Source organism: Pseudophryne corroboree, chromosome 9 (genome assembly GCF_028390025.1).
Source record: "Pseudophryne corroboree isolate aPseCor3 chromosome 9, aPseCor3.hap2, whole genome shotgun sequence".
Classification (NCBI taxonomy): Eukaryota; Metazoa; Chordata; class Amphibia; order Anura; family Myobatrachidae; genus Pseudophryne; species Pseudophryne corroboree.
The window spans coordinates 15,416,125-15,429,273 of NC_086452.1; positions in this window are offsets into that span (position 1 = coordinate 15,416,125).

The window sequence follows — 13,149 nt, forward strand, 5'->3', positions numbered from 1 at the left end:
CAGACTGAGAGTTATATAGTGGGAGGAGCAGGGTCCCCAGCAGCACAGAGTATATCAGGAGATGAGTGATGTGTCAGTGAGGACAGGGCTGCATGTGACAGGGGCAGTGACATGATGTGAGGAGGGGAATGGAGGCAGCAGGAAGCCACAGACTGAGAGTTATATAGTGGGAGGAGCAGGGTCCCCAGCAGCACAGAGTATATCAGGAGATGAGTGATGTGTCAGTGAGGACAGGGCTGCATGTGACAGGGGCAGTGACATGATGTGAGGAGGGGAATGGAGGCAGCAGGAAGCCACAGGCTGAGAGTTATATAGTGGGAGGAGCAGGGTCCCCAGCAGCACAGAGTATATCAGGAGATGAGTGATGTGTCAGTGAGGACACGGCTGCATGTGACAGGGGCAATGACATGATGTGAGGAGGGGAATGGAGGCAGCAGGAAGCCACAGACTGAGAGTTATATAGTGGGAGGAGCAGGGTTCCCAGCAGCACAGAGTATATCAGTAGATGAGTGATGTGTCAGTGAGGACAGGGCTGCATGTGACAGGGCCAGTGACATGATGTGAGGAGGGGAATGGAGGTAGCAGGAAGCTACAGACTGAGAGTTATATGGTGGGAGGAGCAGGGTCCCCAGCAGCACAGAGTATATCAGGAGATGAGTGAAGTGTCAGTGAGGACAGGGCTGCATGTGACAGGGGCAGTGACATAATGTGAGGAGGGGAATGGAGACAGCAGAAAGCCACAGACTGAGAGTTATATAGTGGGAGAAGCAGGGTCCCCAGCAGCACAGAGTATATCAGGAGATGAGTGATGTGTCAGTGAGAACAGGGCCGCATGTGACAGTGACAGTGACATGATGTGGGAGGAGCAGGGTCCTCAGCAGCACAGAGTATATCAGGAGATGAGTGATGTGTCAGTGAGGACAGGGCTGCATGTGACAGGGGCAGTGACATGATGTGAGGAGGGGAATGGAGAGAGCAGGAAGTCACAGACTGAGAGTTATATGGTGGGAGGAGCAGGGTCCCCAGCAGCACAGAGTATATCAGGAGATGAGTGATGTGACAGTGAGGACAGGGCTGCATGTGACAGGGGCAGTGACATGATGTGAGGAGGGGTATGGAGGCAGCAGGAAGCCACAGGCTGATAGGTCCTACACACTGGCCGATTTGTTTGAAAGATATGAACGATCTCGTTCATAAATGAACGAGAACTCATTCATATCTGTCAGTGTGGAGGCTCCAGCGATGAACGATGCGCGGCCCCGCGCTCGTTCATCGCTGGTCCCCCGTCGGCTGTGCATGCAGGCCAATATGGACGATCTCGTCCATATTTGCCTGCACTTCAATGCAGCCGCGTGACGGGGGGAGTGAAGAAACTTCACTCCCCCCGTCACTTCTCCCCCGCCGCCGGGTCGCCTGTCGGCCGTATCGGCCGTCGGGCTCCTCGGTGGCGGATCGGCATGTCTGTAGGGCACTTTAGAGTTATATAGTGAGAGGAGCAGGGTGGTAGGAGCAGAATCCGGCCCGGCCCCTAGAATGAAGTTGTGAAGAAATACAATTGCTGAAGAGTACCATATAATACGTGATTGCTTTAAAAAAAAAGTAAGAACATTTTATTAAAACTCCCAAAAATAGAACAGATGTTTATTTTAAAAGCTGTTTTCCCCACTTAATATCCTAATAAATGACTGTTTGCACAAGGGGTCAAGAAATGTGAAAATGATTTTGGCCATTAGACTGCTAGCCTAAAGTCAAAAAATGTTTCTAAAAGCTGTTCTGACAGAGAATCATCTGCAACTTTTTGTTGCTGGCCGGAAGATGCATACGAAGTGATGGGTGCACTTGTGTTCTCTCTCCGCAGAGCAGAACTGTAATGCTTGGGTGGTAATGCTGCCAAATTATCCCTTTAATAAGGGACGTATATGAATTACACAGGTTCTGTGGCTGATTAATACCAGGTGTAACGCAGACGTGAAGTCAGCCAGCCACAGAGCCTCTGTTATTCATACATGTATCCGTCATGCTTCCTTTTATCCCAGTCCCTCCTTACTGATTACATAATACCATCAACGCAGCCAATAGGGAGCTACTCGCTTAGATACTTTGAATGAATATTGGGACTCAGAAATGAATGCTCACATATTATGGAGCAATTTAGATGGGTTTAAGTAGTATCCAAATGTATCCCTTTCATCAAGAAAACAAATTTTTCTCAAAATTCACTTCTAAAACTACAGACTTGGAAATGTTACAACATAGGTGGTTATTCCGAGTTGTACACTCGCTAGCAGTTTTTGGCAGCCGTGCAAATGCTATGCCGCCTCCCACTGGGATTGTATATTAGCTTAGTAGAAGTGCAAATGAAAGGATCGCAGAGCGGCTACAAAATAATTTTGTGCAGCTTCAGTGCAGCTCCAGACCTACTCCTAGCTTGCGATCACTTCAGACTATTTAGTTCGTGTTTTGACGTCATAAACACGCCCTGCGTTCGCCCAGCCACGCCTGCGTTTTTCCTGGCACGCCTGCATTTTTTCGAACACTCCCTGAAAACGGTCAGTTGACACCCAGAAACGCCCACTTCCTGTCAATCACTCTGCGGCCAGCAGTGCGCCTGAAAAGCATCGCTGGGCCTTGTGTAAAACGACATCGTTCGTTGTAATAGTACAACGCGCGTGTGCATTGCTGCGCATACGCATGCGCAGAAGTGCCTTTTTTTGGCCTGATTGCTGCGCAGCGAACGAAAGCAGCTAGCGATCAACTCGGAATGACCCCCATTATACCAATGGTAACCCAAATTACAAGTTTTATAACTGAATTAATACTTTTTAATCAACTAACTATCCTTCACTGTGGAGGTCAAGTGAGACTCGTCCTCTGCACATTCATTAGAACTACAGAGAATGAGCCCCATCATCCCCCCATCTTGTTTCAAATTCCCTCTTTTATTGAGGCAGGAACTTAAATCAAGATGGACAGGATTACCCAAAAAAATAAAAATAAAAGTACTACAGTATCACTCTTCAGTGCAGTTGCATATACTGATATGTCCTCATACACCAAGCCGCAATATGCCATGCGGCGCAAGAAGCCCAGCGCAAGTGAGCCATGTCAAGCAGTGTAGTGTAATTAACTTTTATTTTATATTTGAGTCTTATTCGCACAACAGGGGTCATTCTTACCTGATCGCACGCTAAGATTTTTCGATGCGCTGCGATCAGGTCACTACTGCGCATGCGTATGCACCGCAAGGCACATCGTACGGTTACAAAGCGGATCGTTGCTGAGCGATGGATTTAACTAAGAATCCATTTGCACAGCCGATCGCAAGTAGATTGACAGGATGAGGGCATTTGTGGGTGGCAACTGACCGTTTTCTGGGAGTGTTTGGAAAAACGCAGGTGTGTCCAAGTGTTTGCAGGTTGGGTGTCTGACGTCAATTCCGGGACCGGACAGGCTGAAGTGATCGCAGCGGCTGAGTAAGTTCTGGGCTACTCAGAAACTGCACAAAACTTTTTTGTACCGCTCGGCTGCACAGGCGTTCTCACACTTGCAAAGCAAAAATACACTCCCCTATAGGCGGCGACTATCTGATCGCAGAGCTGCAAAAAATAGCTAGCGAGCGATCAACTCGGAATGACCCCCAACATTCGCAGTGAAACATCGAGACACAGGGCTTCAACTTTAACCACACAGGAATTTGTTTTAAATATGTGCAAAGGCGCAGATGAAGCACAATAGAACTCAGCGCGAGGAACATCCGCAGCCGCTGCATCGCTGCGTTTTGTACACAGATGGAGGCTTTTTCGCACACTGATATACAAGTGTCACATTATCCAGTGCAGTCTCATTAAGCGATCTTCTCGCATCTGATTGTCAAATGAATAATGACTAAGGGGGGATTCAATTTGGCATGATAATTTAATGGGCGTATCCTTGAGTTTTTTCACTATTCAACAACTACAGCCCATTTTTTTCATCCGTTAAATTATCTGTTTTTGGGTGTTAACATTAAGATCCCGGTATTAGTTCCTGGACCTATGTGTTAATAGCTCATGAAAACAGGCTGTTTAACTGGGGTTTTTATTTCAAGCCTCCGGGCTGACTTGAGGGACAATCGAATAGCCCCAGGGAATCAATTAGCCCACAGCAAATTACCACGGCTAATTGAATTTCCCCCTAACATGGGCATTCAAACTTAATTTGTGGTCTTTTTGTTATTCTTCAAATGAATTCCTTTGGCCTCGCTGAGGAAAAATCTGTCTGCCTTCTGTCGTCTCATTATAAGTCCATCCCTTTAGTTGGCTGAAAGGTGCAAATTTTATCCCAATGACAGTATTTATTATTATTATTATTATTATTATTATTATTATTATTTATTAACAGTTTCTTATAAAGCGCAGCAAATTCCGTTGCGCTTTACAATTTGAAATAACAATAACAAACTGGGTGATAACAGTCATAGAGGTAGGAAGGCCCTGCTCGCAAGCTTGCAATCTATAGGGAAATAGCACCTTTCCTTGTGTACATATGCCTATCTATTGCATAGAATGAGAAGACATGTGAGAATATGTGTGGACTGTACAGAGTGGATGCAATTTGATAGGAAGGTTTATGAAAGTTATGTGGGCGGTTCTGGAATTTGATACGCTTGCCTAAAGAGGTGAGTTTTCAGGGAACGCTTGAAGGTTTGGAGACTAGAAGAGAGTCTTATTGTGCGTGGTAGGGCATTCCACAGAGTGGGTGCAGCCCGATGAAACATAGAAACATAGAATTTGACGGCAGATAAGAAGAACCACTTGGCCCATCTAGTCTGCCCCTTTTTTTATTTTATCCTTTAGGCAATCTCAACCCTTTTTTAACCTTAATTCTTTGTAAGGATATTCATATGCCTGTCCCAAGCATGTTTAAATTGCCCTACAGTCTTAGCCTCTACCACCTCTGATGGGAGGCTATTCCACTTATCCACTACCCTTTCTGTGAAGTAATTTTTCCTTAAATTTCCCCTGAACCTCCCCCCTCCAGTCTCAATGTATGCCCTCGAGTTCTAATACTTCTTTTCCTTTGAAGAATGTTTCCCTCCTGAACTTTGTTAAGACCCTTGATATATTTGAATGTTTCTATCATGTCCCCCCTTTCCCTTCTCTCCTGCAGTCGTGAGTGGGAGCGAGTCATGAGTGTGGATGAGAGACGCAGGTCTTGTGAAGAGCGAAGAGGTCGGGTTGGGAGATATTTTGTGATAAGCGAAGTTATGTACGTTGGTGTAGTTTGGTAAATAGCCTTGTGTGTGAGTAAAAGTATTTTATATTGAGTGCGGTAGAGTACAGGTAACCAATGGAGGGACTGACAGAGCGGATCTGCAGACGATGAACGTCTAGCGAGGAAGATAAGCCTCGCCGCTGCATTCAGAATGGCTTGTAGTGGTGAGAGTCTCGTTTTGGGAAGACCAGTTAGGAGACTATTACAATAATCAATGCGGGAGATAATGAGAGCATGGATTAGAGTTTTAGCAGTGTCTTGTGTAAGGTATGGTCGTATTTTGGACATGTTTTTTAGATGTATGTAACATGATCTTGAGACAGATTGAATGTGGGGAACAAAGGACAGATCAGAGTCAAGGATGACACCTAGGCAGCGAGCTTGTGGGGTAGGGTAGATAGTCGAGTTTTCAACAGTGATAGAGATATCAGGTTGGTACCTACTATTGGCCGGTGGAAATATAATTAACTCTGTCTTTGAAATATTAAGTTTGAGGTGGCGAGATGTCATCCAGGATGAGATGGCAGAAAGACATTCAGTGACACGGTCCAGTACAGATAGGGACAAGTCAGGGGAGGATAGGTAGATTTGAGTATCATCTGCGTACAGATGATACTGAAAACCAAAAGAGCTGATTAGTTACCAAGAGATGAGGTATAGATAGAGAAAAGCAGAGGACCCAAGACTGAGCCTTGCGGTACTCCAACTGATAGAGGTAGCGAAGAGGAGGTAGATTCAGAGAAACGAACACTGAAGGAGCGATTAGATAGGTAGGATGAGAACCAAGAAAGCGCTGTGTCTTTAAGACCTAGGGATTGTAGTGTCTGTATGAGAAGAGAGTGGTCAACAGTGTCAAAAGCAGCAGATAGATCAGTACAGGATGAGACCTAATCTCTGCCACCCCTTGGGGCCTATTTATAACAATTACCCAATATAAACGTACGTTCCTTATCATCACTATTCACAGCCATTTGGGAAGTTCTGAACTATTTATCAATACCCTCGTTCCGGAACAGATGCAATCCCAATGACACTCAAAAGCTTTAACTATACCTGCAATGGCAACAGCAAAATAGATGACACGGCCTGGTTGTTTCGCTGCAAGGTTTCTGCAAATGCACAAACTTATTTATTTATTTTATTTATTTATTACCAGTTACTTATATAGCGCACACATATTCCGCAGCGCTTTACAGATAAGTCCCTACCCCAGTGGAGCTTACAATCTATATTCCCTACCACATGTACACGCACACATTCACTCTTTTATTTATTTTTATCGGGAGCCAATTAACCTACCAGTGTATTTTTGGATTGTGGGAGGAAACCGGAGTACCCGGAGGAAACCCACACAAGCACGGGGAGAATATACAAACTCCACACAGGGCCATGGTGGTATTCGAACCCATGACCTCAGTCCTGTGCAGCCTTAATGCTAACCATTACACCATCCTTAGGTCACGCATGCGCACTGTGAGGACCAGGAGTGAGTGGAAGCAATGTGATGATCCACCTTCAGACACCCTCAGGAAGACTGTCATACAGTATGCTATGTGAGGATGGTATTAGTTATTGGAATCAAGTTCTGAAAAGTTTTCGGAGATTGATAAATTGCACAATTGCTCCGATACCAAACGCCTTTGTTTGGAGAAAAAGACCTCTGTGCCCTCTTGCAAATCACGGAACTTACCCCCCTTATAGTACTCCTTTACCTACTGTTCTAGCACACTGCCCACAAAGATAAATCTCATTTTAAAAGTCTCTTGTCCGACCGTCTCCTGTCATCGGACAGCAAAGCCGTTTGAACCCCCGCAATCTCCTTCTTCTTGATACGCAAATTATGCGTAAGTGAATGTGACCGTGGTAAATTTGGGCGTTTGAACTCCTGCGCACTCGTTATAAGGTTTAATGTTTCTTTCATTAAATTATTAGCTAAAAACAGTTATGACAAAGACGAGATGTAAAAGTTACCCCGTCTGCTCTGCTCCTTTGTGCAAAATTGCTTCCAATATTTATCATTTTGTTGTTTGTTTGATGTGATTGAGGAAAAGATGTTTTTTCCTCCTTTGTTTCTCATCGTCTGTCTCTCCTCCCGCAGTAGAGCAGCCACAGTCTATGTTTCAAGTCAAATTACATTTCTCACTAATAAGGAACACATTCCTGGTGCTGCTTTGATAAAACTAATAACTAGCGGATACAATAATCTCCGCAGGAGTTCCCAATAAGGTAGTTTGATGTTTTATTGTAAATTAACGGAAAGGGAATAAAACATGGATTTCAGTCACATTGAGCAAAAATAGAGATGAGCGAATTGTTTAATTAGAAAAAAAAAGAGATGAACATATTGTTTATTGTGGAGACCAATCGGCTAATTCGTAGTCGTAGGCTACGCCGAAATGAGCACAGTTGGACGGTGGTTTCAGTACTGCGCAGGGCAGTATAGGGCCTTACTGGGCCCAGGTACTTTTGAGGGGGCGTGGACTGATTGCAGGAGGCGTGGCCATGCACCCTTAGAAAAAAATAGAGAATAAATAGTATTTTAAGCGCCTCTCTGACCACACGGCACCCCAGCACACTGCAGCATGTACTGGGCTGAGGAGATGGATTTGCAAAGACGATTTGCACAGACGCAAGGCACTGCCACCTAGCGTCTCCATTTACAGGAAACTGGCGGCAGTATTAGCATGAGACGCAGCCGCATCTGCGCCATCTTGCACTGAGGAGCCCAAACAAGGCCGAAACAGTCTGCCTGCAGGTAACTCTGATGGCAGTATATGCTCCTGTCACACGCTAATAGAATGCAGTCAGTGGAACATTCAGTCATAAGCACGTTATACTGGCGCCAGAGTCGGACTGGGGCATGTAGGGCCCACCGGGGGAATGCAGTGGTAGGGGCCCATGTTTAGGGGTGTGGCCAGTCTCTAGAAGGGGTGTGCCCAGCCACCACATTGGTTTACCTAACCATTTTGGTTGTGTTGGTCCCTAGATAAATAAATGCAGCAAATACTGCAGTGCATGCATGATAATGTACTAGATTAGTAACAGCACAGTCTGGAACCTGATCCCTAGGGGGGGTGGGGGGCGGAGGGGGGGGGGGGGTCAGGCAGTAGGGCCCACCGGTGGTTTCCCCTGTACCCATGTGGGCCGGTCCAACCCTGACTGACGCCATTACCCAGCCTTTTGCTGTAAAATTCTATTTAATAAATAAAGAAACAAAAGTGAACAATCTAAGCCGTTATTTTAGCGTTTCGCTCCAATGCTGTGTTTTTGGGAACCTGTCAGGGAACACATGTACATGTAAGGCTTTTACTTCTCATTAGATTATTGCGCTGCTATTTCACATTGCTTTTACCAGTTCACTGTTTTGCAAAGCGTAATTATTAAACTACAAAGCAGAAGAGACAGGTGGTAAAATGTTACATTAATTGTACCTTGTATGAATTCACTGTCCCAGATAAAATAAAAAATCAGTATTAGTTCCAACTGTACCAATTGTAGCCTGATAAAATATCCTTAAATGAACTTAATGTCTATTACAATACACTTATCAGACGTTCCATTGGGTGGAAGACAGCGTTGTCTCATCTTACAATGTATTACTCAGAGTGGGAATCCTGTGATGTCCTTTGCGCAGCGAATGTAGCTTAGCACATGTGAAAGCACATTTTATATATATCTATGTATATATATATATATATATATATATATATATATATACTTATTGCTCCATGCACAGTATTGCAGTATTTCAGGCAAAACTTGAATATTTAGTACTTATTATTACAGCATGAAAGCAGATATTTTGATGCAAAATGGGCGCACTCACCATAGACATATTTTCGCTGAAATGCCAAGTTCCAGCTGCGACCGAGGTGCGTGAATGGGAAGACATCACACACCTGTACTCTTGAAACGCACCCATGTATTTTTAGGCCACTTCACCTGAGTGTAACAAATGTCTCCACATCCTGTGCGTAATAAAATAAAATAAATTAAAATGTCTTAAAACCGCTCATCACAGCGCGCAGAAGCTCAGACGTGCTGCTGAAGAAAGCACCAAATCAGTATTAATGGGGCTTTCCCAAGCAGCTAATCACACTCGCCTCCAGAGTCGCCATCAGGGGGGGACTGACAGGTCTGTTATCCTGGGCCCTGGATAAATAGGAGGCCTGGGCTGCCTCTACAGCTGCGGCTGAATGTATTCATGTTTCAAAAGTGTGAAAGTGCCTCTAACCAAGTAGCCTGGGCGTATACTCAGGGCATCCCAAGGTGCCCTAGGGGATATGGGGGGTCATTCCGAGTTGATCGCTAGTTGTGCAGCAATGAGGCAAAAAAATGGCACTTCTGCGCATGCTTATGCAGCGCAATGCGCACACGCGAAGTAATTTTACAACGACCGATGTAGTTTCACACAAGGTCTAGCGATGCATTTCAGGTGCACTGCTGGCCGCAGAGTGATTGACATGAAGTGGGCGTTTCTGGGTGTCAACTGACCGTTTTCAGGGAGTGTTCGGAAAAACGCAGGCGTGCCAGGAAAAACGCAGGCGTGGCTGGGCGGCGTGTTCGTAACGTCAAAACAGGAACTGAACAGTCTGAAGTGATAGCAAGCGCTGAGTAGGTTTTGAGCTACTCTGAAACTGTACAGAAAAAACTTTGTAGTCGCTCTGCGATCCTTTCGTTCGCACGTCTGCTAAGCTAAAATACACTCCCAGTGGGCGCCGGCATAGCGTTTCCATGGCTGCTAAAAACTGCTAGCGAGCGATCAACTCGGAATGACCACCCTAGTCTGCAGTATGTGGTGGTATACCCTTGGTGCTAGGTTTAAATGAATGTGTAGTTCAGTAGGTGATAAAATATTAAGATTTTATTTTTGTAGAAGCAAAAAGTACATAAAAAATCGACACACAATGTAAACATAAATATATAGAGTATAAATACACAAATAAAAAATAATAATGCATATACGGACATCGGCACTCAGTAGTATATGTATTTTTTTTTATTCGTGTCTTATTTATATATTTATGTTTACATTGTATCTACTTCTAAAAAAATAAAATCTTAATATTTTATTTATAACACCCACCACCACAGCCCAAACTTTGACAATTTTTTTTAACTGGTTCACGCACCAATTTATGCCCCACCCCCACTGTAGCTCTACCTACAATATCCACAATTCCGACCCCCAGGGGGGGTCTTTCTATTTTATCAGTCCTGGGCCCCACAATGTCGGATGGCATCCCTGAGTGCCTCACTAGATGCATTAGGCTGTTCGGGTAGGGTTAGGGTTGGGCTGCAGGAGCGGTGGGTTAGGGTTAAGTTGCGGGAGGGGAGGGTTAGGGTTAGTCTACGGGAGGGGAGAGTTAGGGTTGGGCTGCAGGAGGGGAGAGTTAGGGTTGGGCTGCAGGAGCGGTGGGTTAGGGTTAAGTTGCGGGAGGGGAGGGTTAGGGTTAGTCTACGGGAGGAAAGAGTTAGGGTTGGGCTGCAGGAGGGGTGGGTTAGGGTTAGGCTACGGAAGGGGAGAGTTAGGGTTGGGCTGCAGAAGGGGTGGGTTAGGGTTAGGCTACGGGAGGGGAGAGTTAGGGTTGGGCTGCAGGAGGGGTGGGTTAGGGTTAAGTTGCAGGAGGGGAGGTTAGGGTTAGGCTGCAGGAGGGGTGGGTTAGGGTTAGGCTACGGGAGGGGAGAGTTAGGGTTGGGCTGCAGGAGGGGTGGGTTAGGGTTAAGTTGCAGGAGGGGAGGTTAGGGTTAGGCTGCAGGAGGGGTGGGTTAGGGTTAGGCTACGGGAGGGGAGAGTTAGGGTTGGGCTGCAGGAGCGGTGGGTTAGGGTTAAGTTGCGGGAGGGGTGGGTTAGGGTTAGGCTGCAGGAGAGGTGGGTTAGGGTTAAGTTGCAGGAGGGGAGGTTAGGGTTAGGTTGCTGGAGGGGAGGGTTAGGCTGTGGGAGGGGAGGGTTATGGTTAGGCTGCGGGAGTGCTTGGTTAGGGTTAAGTTGTGGGAGGGGAGGGGAGGGTTAGGTTGTGGGAGGGGTGGGTTAGGGTTAGGCTACGGGAGTGCTTGGTTAGGGTTAGGCTGTGGGAAGGGTGGGTTAGGGTTAAGTTGTGTAAGGGGAGGGTTAGGCTGCAGGAGGGGAGGGTTAGGCTGCGGGAGGGGTGGGTTAGGGTTAAGTTGCGTAAGGGGAGGGTTAGGTTGCAGGAGGGGAGGGTTAGGCTGTGGGAGGGGTGGGTTAGGGTTAAGTTGTGTAAGGGGAGGGTTAGGCTGCAGGAGGGGAGGGTTAGGCTGCGGGAGAGGTGGGTTAGGGTTAAGATGCGTAAGGGGAGGGTGAGGTTGCAGGAGGGGAGGGTTAGGCTGTGGGAGGGGTGGGTTAGGGTTAAGTTGCGGCAGGGGTAGGTTAGGGTTGGGCTGCAGGAGGGGAGGGTTAGGGTTGGGCTGCGGGAGGGGTGGGTTATGGTTAAGTTGTGAGAGGGGAGGGTTAGGGTGCAGAAGGGGAGGGTTAGGGTTGGGCTGCAGGAGCGGTGGGTTAGGGTTAAGTTGCGGGAGGGGAGGGTTAGGGTTAGGCTGCGTGAGGGGTGTGTTAGAATTAGCGTTAGGGTTAGAATACTCACTGGGATCCGTCGGCATATTGGGATAGCGATAAGTACGTCAATTTAAAATTGTGATACTTCTTGGTAAAGTAAATAATAGGCATGTAATCATTAAAACAGCGCCCCCTGTGGCCAAATCGTCATGCCAAATATCTTAACATACCAACTATCAACCCAATCTAATTCGACAACATAGATTGTATTATTTTTTCTTCCCGGTGCGATTCCGCTGTAAGGAAGCCGGGACGTGAGAGCAAATGCAAACAAGTAAATCACACAGCAATGATAACTTCAGGCCCCAGATGCCACTTTCCATCTCACTTTTCTCCAAAAAGATATTTCATACATGGCTGTGCCTCGGGCAATATAAGGTTTCACAAAGACTCTCATTCTGGAGCTGGCAGGCAAGTCGCCAGAGTAGACACAGAATTAACATGCATTCGATGTAAGGCAGCTGCTCGGAGAAGTAACTTTAGTCTTTCACATTAGCACAAGTACCAAAACTGCGTGCTAAAGGCATGATGTGCCGCTCCAGGGCTGCGGGCAACGCCACAGAATTCCACTGTACAGCAGGTTACACGGATGAAAATGTAAATCAGGGGAAATAAAAAAAGAAAAACCCAGGTGGCACTAAATGGCCCATCAGGAGAGATTAATGGTACATTCTTCAGCTTACACCATGAGATACGGTTACCAGGCTCATATCAACAGTTCACATTTCTCAGTGTCGTTGAACTGTAGGTAAAGTCCTATAGATGATACAGACATTTCACGTAAGAAAAAAATGTAATTAACATTCCAAGTGGTAGAAGGAAGACTGTGCAGAGCAGACAGGGGAGAGGTACACTTACAGAAGGCTCCTATAAAACAAAAATCATTCCCGGGCTACGTCTTATATTATACTTTTACTCGAGAAATAAGTTACATTTGTAAAACCCCCCAAAACAATTCATGTACAGTATACAGCAATGTTACAATTAATCACATAAACCTTCATCAACAGTTTCCTGCCTCGCATTTTTGTGAAAGCGCCAGCTGTCCTGCAACTGAGGAGACAGCGGAGTGTATATAGTATATAATACACTGCGTGTGACATCATTTCCATAGTACTGGACTGATTAACAAAACAAGACGTTTAACTTAGATATGTCCACTGAGGCTGCTGGCCGAGTAACAGGAGGAAAGTCTATATAACACCCCCCAAGCCCTCATCCCGATCCCCCCTCTTTTTTTAAATACACTGTAGGAATTATTTGTTGTGGTAGGTGGGGAGTGGACAGGACTGCTTTATAGTACAGAAAACAATAAAACACAT